This window comes from Coffea eugenioides, chromosome 5, assembly GCF_003713205.1.
Source record: "Coffea eugenioides isolate CCC68of chromosome 5, Ceug_1.0, whole genome shotgun sequence".
NCBI lineage: Eukaryota > Viridiplantae > Streptophyta > Magnoliopsida > Gentianales > Rubiaceae > Coffea > Coffea eugenioides.
Window position 1 is genome coordinate 3,394,634 of NC_040039.1, and position 9,537 is coordinate 3,404,170.

General features: G+C 35.0%; 1 pseudogene; it reads left to right on the forward strand.

Moving 5' to 3' along the window:
- The first annotated feature begins 1,364 nt into the window (after window positions 1-1,364).
- On the forward strand, window positions 1,365-5,939 carry LOC113770996 (annotated as a pseudogene).
- The last annotated feature ends 3,598 nt before the right edge of the window (window positions 5,940-9,537 follow it).

The following is a 9,537-nucleotide window of genomic DNA, read 5'->3' on the forward strand; positions in this document are numbered from 1 at the left end:
GATTTCCATAATAACATGGTGATTATCCGTGCTGAAATGTTAACTAGGAAAATAAATTGCCACTGAAAACGCTAGTTGCTGCTTTGAACTCGTTCCCAGGATGTTGGAGTTGGACAACTTTTTCAGTGATCCACTAGTTATTTTTCCTGGATTTATTGTTAACAAGTCAAATACCCAAGTTCGCATGAATGAAGCTAATTCCTTGAAGCCGAATAAAGTTGGGAGTTCTGATTATTTGCTTCATAAGGTAGCGAAATGTGTACATGTTCATTCTGCTTCTACATATTGAAGAATAGAAGAAAAAGGGGCAAAGAGAAAGGAATAAAACTCGCGTGCTTTAAGGCAACATTTGTGGTTGAAACTAGGAAAGGTAGATTTGATTTCTGGTACACAGCAATTTTCGCCATTGCTTTTGGTATTAATGGATTAGTGTTGACCGTACAACTGTCTTCTGTCCTTTGCCTGCCTTTCACTTCGTTTGCAGTCAAATTTTAGTGCCATAAGAATAGGTGTTTGAAGTTTTTGAAGCTTGAAGCCTCGGGCTGGTAGTTGAGACTAGGGTTGCAAATCGGATACGAGGTCGAGTCGAACTCGGTTAATCTCGAATTCGAATCAAGTGCGAGCTAATCAAGTCGAACTCGAGTTCAAACTTGAATTCAAAAATACCAAATTGCGAGCTTAATTATATATATATATATATATATATATATATATTATTTTTCATTTTAATAGTAAAATTACATATATATTTATAATATTTTATTATTTATTAAAAAATTATTATTTTATTCATTTTTAAAAAAAATAATTATTTTTTTTATTTTTTTAAGCTCGAGTTCAAGTTTCGTAAAATTAACTTGAGACTCGGATTGATTAAGTCAAAATTCGACTCGACTCGGGTTGTTTGCATCCCTAGTTGAGACTTGAGACCTGAGACATCTTCCTTTTATATCTGGACGGTACCTTGGCGACAATGACCTCCTATTCATCCAGGAATAGAATATGTGCTATCTTTAATGGTTTTTGTATGCTCAACGACCTACGACTCTTGGAATAGGATCAAGTATCCACCTTAACATTCTCTAACAATGTAAACTTAATTAGTTGCAGATAAACTCGTGTACCAACCAGTCAATCCTCTGATTATTAATACTCATATAAAGGACTGGCTGTAGGAAACCTCTGATTATACCTGTGAGATGAGTATATGTATGCTTCATCAACATTTTTTGGTTTTATGCTATTAATAATCTTGCTGATTAATGTCCACACTTCTATATGAATTTGTGTAGCATAGGAAAAAGCTTAAAAAGTGAAAAAACAATTGATAATACAGCTCAGAATTAACAATATGAATTAACAATATGGTTTGTGGCCAAGCTTATGGGGCAAAACGCTATTCAGCGATGGGAATGATTTGCCAGAGGGCAATTGTCTTGCACATCGCTGCAGCTGTTGTCCTGACATTCCTACAACTGGTACTCTGGTGCAGTCCTCAGAGCAATAGGGGCAATCAAATGATATAGCAGAACAAGGCCAAATTTTTGCTTGAGGGCTGATTCTCCAACTTTATGCATTTGCCATAAATTGCCTGATGCAAAGATTTCTCCAGGTAGCTTATATTGCTGCTGGTGTGTTCCTCATGCACATCCTATTGACTTGGTTGGCAATTGATGTCCTTAACTATGGGCTATTGGAAGCTTCTCTATCGCTTAGTTTTTCTTGGTGGTTGCTGGTCCTGTTCCATGGAATTTACATATTTCTTAGTCCATCCTGCAAAGAAACTCGGACAGGTTTCTCCATAATGGCTTTCAAAGGCATTTGGCCTTATTTCAAGTTAACCATTGCTTCTGCTGTTATGTTATGGTATGTTCATTGCATTCTTTCTTTTTCACATGCATAAATGAGTTTCAAAACTCCTTGCAAAATTGATTTGTGAGGCTTTGTTGATGGTGCAGCTTTGGATATATGGTACCCCCAAGGTCTTGTTCCCATATCAGGTCTCCTTTCCAATCCTGCAATTGCACTAGACTCCATTTCTATATGGTAAAGTTGACTACAACTCTCTACTGTCTCCTTCAGATTTTGTAATGCTCACGTTTTAAGTGAAATGACAGCATGAATTACCGGAACTGGGATATGATGTTTATGCTTGGGATATCAGCTGCAGCAAGGTATGAGATTCACTGAATAACTACCTTCTTACATTCTGCTGGATGCTTTACATTTTCAGGATTAAAGAGCAAATGTTCATATGGACAATAAATTGATTAATTTTGGTACACTAATGCAGCGTTCGAGTCAGTAACGAACCTGGATCAGGCCATCCAATGGTTGCAAAGTTCTCAGTCATTGTTGTAACCACAACCAGCACTTTAATAAATATAATTTTGGCAGCAACAATGCTGATATTTAGGGTTGGACTGAGTGAAATTTTTCACCAGCGACGCTCATCTCATTAAGGCTGTGCCAGAGTTGACACCATTGCTTGCCATCTCTGTCTTCTCAAATGGCATTCAACCCATACTGTCTGGTAAGGTTCCTTGAGCAGCTTAGTGCTTGTTCAAGTTGAGACATCAAATGCATACTCAGTAACATACTGTATAAATTTCAGGGGTGGCCATTGGGAGTGGATGGCAAACTGTTGTTGGCTATCTTAACTTGGTTACCTACTATATATCATTGGTCTTCCAATTGGATGTGTTCTATGCTTCAAGACCAGCTCAGGAGGTGTTTTAAGTTATCTATTTCTCCTGTTTAACAATCAGCATTTGTTTATCAGATGAATGTCCTGAAAAACAGTATGTCCTCTTAACCCAATTCATTCAGGGAATTTGGTGGGGAATGATTGTCCGAATTTTTCTGCAATCACTCACACTGTTTATCCTTGCTGCAAGAACAAACTGGATCTCTGAGGGATGTAAATGTTTGTTTAAAGTACTTAATCATCCAAGTTCTTCAAGCCAATCATGCAATGTTCTGCGCCATATATTTCAGGTAGCTAAAGCTGTCAACCACAAAATTTCAAAACTTAAAATACAATTTAAACATGATAATTGTTTTCTTTAATAGTGTGTATTGTTATAGAATTCCATTAGTGAGTGAACCATCATGAAGTGAAGATGTAACAATACTTCATATTGGGTAAATTGTGCTCAAATCTGGCTAATCTACTTTTCAAATTTGAATTCACATGAGCCTTTATTATTATTGAGCTAAAGTTGAATTAAAGTCAAGTAAATTGATTTTACGTGCAAAATTTCCAACTTATGCTCATGGAGTCGAGCATGAAATTTTCATAAATTCGCTTGGTTTAGGTTCTGGAATTGGAATTGTAAATGGTATCATTTACAAAATTTTAGTGTGGGTATAAGCCTATGGCATCATTACAATATCGATTGCTTGGTAAAAACTTCTTAGTTTGGGTATCAAAATGAAAATTTGTATTTGTTTTTGAGGAGCTTTTCATTTCTTTCCTTCCATACATCTCAGGGTAGCCTAGCCACCACCAATCAACTTCAAAATGAAGAAAAATTCACAGCTAGTTCTACTAATTTGAAGCTCCTAAGCTTTGTTGAGTTTAGGAATTCATGGTTCGAAGTCTCGGCCGAGACCGAGACGACTCGGCCGAGTCGTCACCGTCTCGGCTCCTACCGATACGATACCGTGACGAAACGATACCGAGATACTTGACTCGCCGAGAAATTAGCCGAGACGTCACCGCGACGGATTGACTCGGCCGAGTCACACCGAGTTATCCCGAGGCAAGACGAGAAATCGGCCGAGTTACACCGCGACGGATTGACTCGGCCATTTCTTTTGCTATTTTTTATTATTTTTGTTTAGCATACTTTTTTTATATTATTAACAATTTTTAAAATATTAAATACTTTAAAATTTGCGTCTCACCGAGACCGCGACCGATATGCCGAGACCGATGTGGAACGTTCCGGGCCGCGACCGCGACCGGGACCGCGACTTTGAACCATGTTTAGGATTTCCAAGATTTTCGAATCAAAGATCTAAACTAAAAATGGAAATCCAAGATGCGGAATGGTCATCTTTCTATGCTTCCAAGATGCAGAATGGTCATCTTCCTATGTAATTCAAGTACAGGTAAAGTTCATGCTCTTTTGCTGTAGAAATCACCCCTCAACTTCATCATCACGCAAGGCTTGTAAGCTGTTGTGTTTAGATGGAAAACTTTGCCAAGTTTTTTAAAATAATTTGCTGTTAGAGAGATTTAACCACAGGAAAATTTTTCTGGAGGAGAGAGATGAGCGAGGAAGGAGAGCGGAGGCCGATGGCAAGCAAGAAAGTAGAGAAAGAAGGTTTGGTTGTTAGGGAGGCATGGTGGTGGAGATGCTTGGGAAGGGGAGAGAGATGTACGAGAGGGAAGAGATTTGGAAAAGATGGAAATTGCTTTTTTTGAATTTTCATTTTCCATTTAGGAATCAAATTTGGTAATCAACCAAAACCCCCCAAATTGATTGGGAATTGAGAATCACCAAATTTTGAGAATTTATTCCAATGTTTCAATACTCATACCTATACCTGGGGGGCGGGAGGCAAAAAAAAATTTCCGATCCGAAAAACTGACGGATACGATTTATCCTACTGTGAAAAATAGGGTATCCGATCCGATTTTCTTAGCGGGGCAAATGAGGGTCGAGTATCTGCAAAATTCAGATATAGATACGAATCAGGAAACAAAAACCTGCGAGTATTCGATCCGTAGGGTATATTATATAAATATTTTTAAAAAGGGACCATCTTGTAATTTATAAATGTTATTAATTCCTAATCAGTATATTGAATCTATTCTTTCCTCTCCTCTGCCTTCACCCTTGGGGCTTGGCTCTGTCTCTAATGATTTTAGGTGGACTGGTTATTTAGCTTGAAGGAGGAGTATAGAAAATCGGGAACTCTTTTTGCTGGTGATAGAAGTAATTTTTAGGGAATAACATACTTATTTCTGTCATTGTTTGGTATGCAATTCAAATTGCAACTAGTAACTTTTCTCAACTAAAGATATGTTACAGTTGCTTGTGTGCATTGGTTTTCTTGCAGGAATATGCTGAAATTTCTGTTTTTTGGTCACGTTCTTTGCCTAATGATGAAGTCTGCATTTTTATTTTTACTCGATATAGTTTTCAAGGTCTGCATTCTTAGTTTTACGCAATATAATTTTCAAGATTGTATATGTATGTGTGTGTGATTGGGAATTGGCCTCCTTGAAAGAAGATAACATTCCAGAAGCAAAACTAACCAAGGACATGGGATCATTATCCTTACAATCAAACAGTTTGGCTTTCCAAGAGTTCCTGATGTAATAAGTTAAGACTGCAAATAATTCGTATTCCTCCTTTGCCATTGAACAAACTCTCTCTTTTACCCAAAGATTAACCGTTTCATGTACGAAAATCATGTTGAGGAAGACCTAAAGTTTACATATTCTGTCGAATTTACAGGGTCCATAATTTTTGTCAATGAAGAAAGGGAAAATCGCTCAAAATGTCTTTCACGTTTCACTTAATGAATTTTTTCGTCTCTCATTTCTAGCGAAACTAATTTTATTTCCCTTACAAAATCAAGTGGGCCAAAATTGGTCTCAACCTAAGTTTCTAACCATGGGTATTTTATTAGGTTACAATTGAAATGTCTTACCAATTACCACCAAAGTTGCGCTTCATTGTCAAACTTTGAGATACGTAATTGTGTGTTTGAAGTACTTATTTATCATCTAAGTTCCTTAATTATGCAATATTCTGCACCATCATCTATTTCAGGCTGCAAGAGCTGTTGATCGATCGGATTCTGCGGATGGGGGCAGTCACGATGTTTCAGAAACCACATGTCTAGTAACAGAACTTTATAGCTACAACGATGCATTGGAGGAATTTTTGATCCTGGAACTAAGCCTCCTTGAGGAAAAGTAAATAAAATTTATAGTCAGAGTTACTATGTGCTGCTTGGCATGGATTTAGTTGATATGAATTGTTTAGCTGGACCTAGTAAAGGAGCTGTGGATGGAACATATTTGAAAGAGATAAAATGTGCTAAAAAACAAAAACAAATGCGTTTCTTAAAGAAAGAAATAAAAACAAATATGAGATGTGATTATCGAACAACGTAGTTGAGGATCCTAATTCCTTGAAGGAAATTAAATCAAGCTAATTTAGTAGCGTTTAGTTATTTAGTTTGGATGATTGTAAAAGTTTTAGTTATGGAAGTTGCATGGGATCATAGCCGTTGCTAAGTTAGCAAGTTTTTCTCGAATTCTCTGTCGGTTGGCCGGAGTCCCAACCTGAAGCTTATTTGGCTGGTAAGTGCAGCTTCCTTATTAGGGTAGATTGTGTCTAGTCCTGTTAGTATTTGGTTTTGCGAATTTCCTTTTACGAGTGGTTTGAATCCGTTTGGTAGTATATAAATTGGGTGCTAGTGTTTTAATGTTTCCTTGAAGAGTTGAGTTGAGTCTTGAAAAATAGATTTGAGGGAAAGCCTTATAGTTGAGAATTGCGAGTTGTTGTGAGCGAAAGACTACGACTTGATATTTGTTATTATTAAGTTTTACGTTAATAAATAGTTGAGCATTTGTTTGTGTGTTTATTTTCCTTTTCTTCTCACATATTTTTATATGTTAAAATTGCTTCGCATGTTTTTTTTGTGCCAACATTCCTTTAGTGCCTGTACTTTTTTGTTCCCTGGTGAACAAATTGGGTTCTCAATCATAGAACGATGAAGTTGTATGTGTATTTAGTAATAGAATCAGTTGAAATCCGTTTACATAATCAAATACTCCTAATTTTGTGTATGTCGTGGCTTCTTTTACATTTTAACCAAGGATAAATTTTTTACACTGTCAATATAAATTATTTTTTGTCTAAATCATCGTACATATTTTCTATTGATGTGCAAAGCCTCCATTTTTTTACTTGTGTCATGAATCTAGAGTAACTCGTGCAAAGAATTTTTTACACTGTTAGTGTCGAAAACATTAGTATATATGAAATCTTTTTTAACGACAAATAGTTTCATGGATCTCGTGGCTAAGTTTTAGTACTCTAAAGGGAAAAAAAAATCCACCAAGTGATACTATAAGATTGAAGAAATTAGTATATGATGCAAATAACAATTAGCACATGACATGCATACTATATATTCAAAGCATAATTATGCATAAATTCATATTTTATTATTCTTTAATTATAATCCGTGGAACCTTCCTTTTCTTTTCATTTTGCCTTTAGCTAAAGAATGTGCTACAACCACTACTGTATCCTGTGGCAAAACCATTAAATATGACTATTCTTTCTCATAATAGGGCCATATATCAGTTAAAATGTAGTTCTGGATAATTATTATGGTCACTATTCTTTTCCCTGACAGGGCAATTTGTTCACTATTATATCCCATGGGAGGGATGTATCAGTATTCAAAAGTAGCAATTCTATAGCCATTTCCTATCCTTTACTTATTTAACAAGTTCAACATATCCAAATATTGCATAGCAATCGCTTTTAAACATAAAGCACAATCATGATAGGCACATAGCCATCAAATAATTATATATGCTCAATCCATTTTAATATAGCAAAATATATTTTTGCATAACAATTAGCTAATAAAGTCTTTTATGAAGACATTTTAAAAAATCATAGAGGTATGAAAGAGCCACTTACCCACTATGAGAAAACCCTAATTCTGGTCAAAGTTACTAAAATGCCTCCTTTGTCTTCTCCTGCAATAACAAGCTAGAGGTACTTTTAGTATATCTATAGGATAATTAGATGCCAGACAAATTAAGCAAATAAGCTACTCGAAATAAGGATGCTGGCTCGAGATTTTTAGTGGCAACAGTGTTCGATTAAATCAGCATAACTCAAGTTAGACTCATCGAAAAACTATGAAATTGGTGCGATTAGAAACTAGAATTGAAGGGCTAAAAATATTTAGAGACATCTCTTAGAGATTCAGATCATAAGCTAGCCTAAATTTAGTCACAAGCCACTACAATTCTTCAGTTTTGGGCTATGCAGTTTCCAATTTTCGGCCAGATTTATAGATTTTCTAGTACTTATAGAAAATGAATCAGAGCTTGAATTTTACACCATTGGAAAGATCTTTGAGTATAGTTTCAAACACAACCAACAACAATCAATTTCAACTTTTCTATACCAAGTTATTTGCTAATTTACTATAACTGCACAAAGGTGACTGTCAACCACGGAATTAGTTAAAATTCAAGGTTTCTTGGCCATTAATGTTAGGAAATTGGATTAATTTCTTTTAGGAAAATTTTTTCTTTCGTGTGCAAGTAACTAGCTTTCTAATTAGTTTTAGTTACTTGACATAGTAGCAAAGGAAAATCCTATTTGTATGAGTTTAGGAATTATGAGTTATTTCCTATTTTAAACCAGTTTAGGAATTAACATTTATTTCCTGTTATTATTTGGGTATTGGCCAAGTAATGTGGTTTATAAATTAAATAGGTAAGGGTTGGCATACTACAAAAAGTGGCACGCAAGGGCGACATATAACCTTATACATGGGTTGGAGATGAGTGATTGTATATAAGGGTTTGGACTTGAGATTTGGACGTAGGCACAATGATGGAGTCGATTCATGTTAAAAGCACAAGTTTGTGTATATGTAATGCTCAATAATAAATTAGTAAGTACCAAAGCATGGTGTATAGCCTATGCAGTAGTATTTATTCATTTTTGCTGTGTCAATACAATTGTGGCTAATCATCTGTACGCTGATTTTCTTGATGATTACACGTCCAACAAATGTGGTTGCCGAAATATTGATAGGGTACAAGACTCCAAATAATAGTCAGTATCGAATATGCAGAGGATAGCATATACCAAAATATAACATACATTATCACACACCACTGGTTTCTAAAAAAAATTTAACTGTATCTCTTAGTATGAAACTAGTCATGGATCATGTGATTTGCGCCCGTGAACAAAAATGTTTTCAGGTTTCTTTTTTTTTTTTTTTTAGAGAAACTGGATGGTTTTAATAGAATTACTCTAATTCAAACAATAACAAAACATAAATCGAATTGTTTCTTCTTCTTCTTCTTTTTTTTTTTTTTGAAATTGGTCTACTCTCACCAACACAAATTAAGCACAAGAAACAAGACTTCTTTTGTTCTAAGAGCAACTTTAATTTCTATTAGTATTAATATTTTTTTGTCTTTCGCTTAAATTTATATGGTTTGATTGTACTTTTTCATATCATTTGAGTTGAATTTTTCAGTTTTTTGATTAATTTGTTGTTCTCCTTTGTGTCATTCTACGATATATATTTTTAAAAGTTTTAGTTATTCAAATTTTCTATTTTCTATTAATAAGGATTATAAATGGTTCAGTGATTCAACTTTCAGTATATTTCAATATGATTGGATGCTGAATGAATGAATTAAGTTAATTTGATTTTCTAATAAAGGAGGCACGTTGGGATAGTGTTAACAAATAGGTATGTTTGATGAATTTGAGCTCAAAATTTTGTTGCAGGGGATTTAAG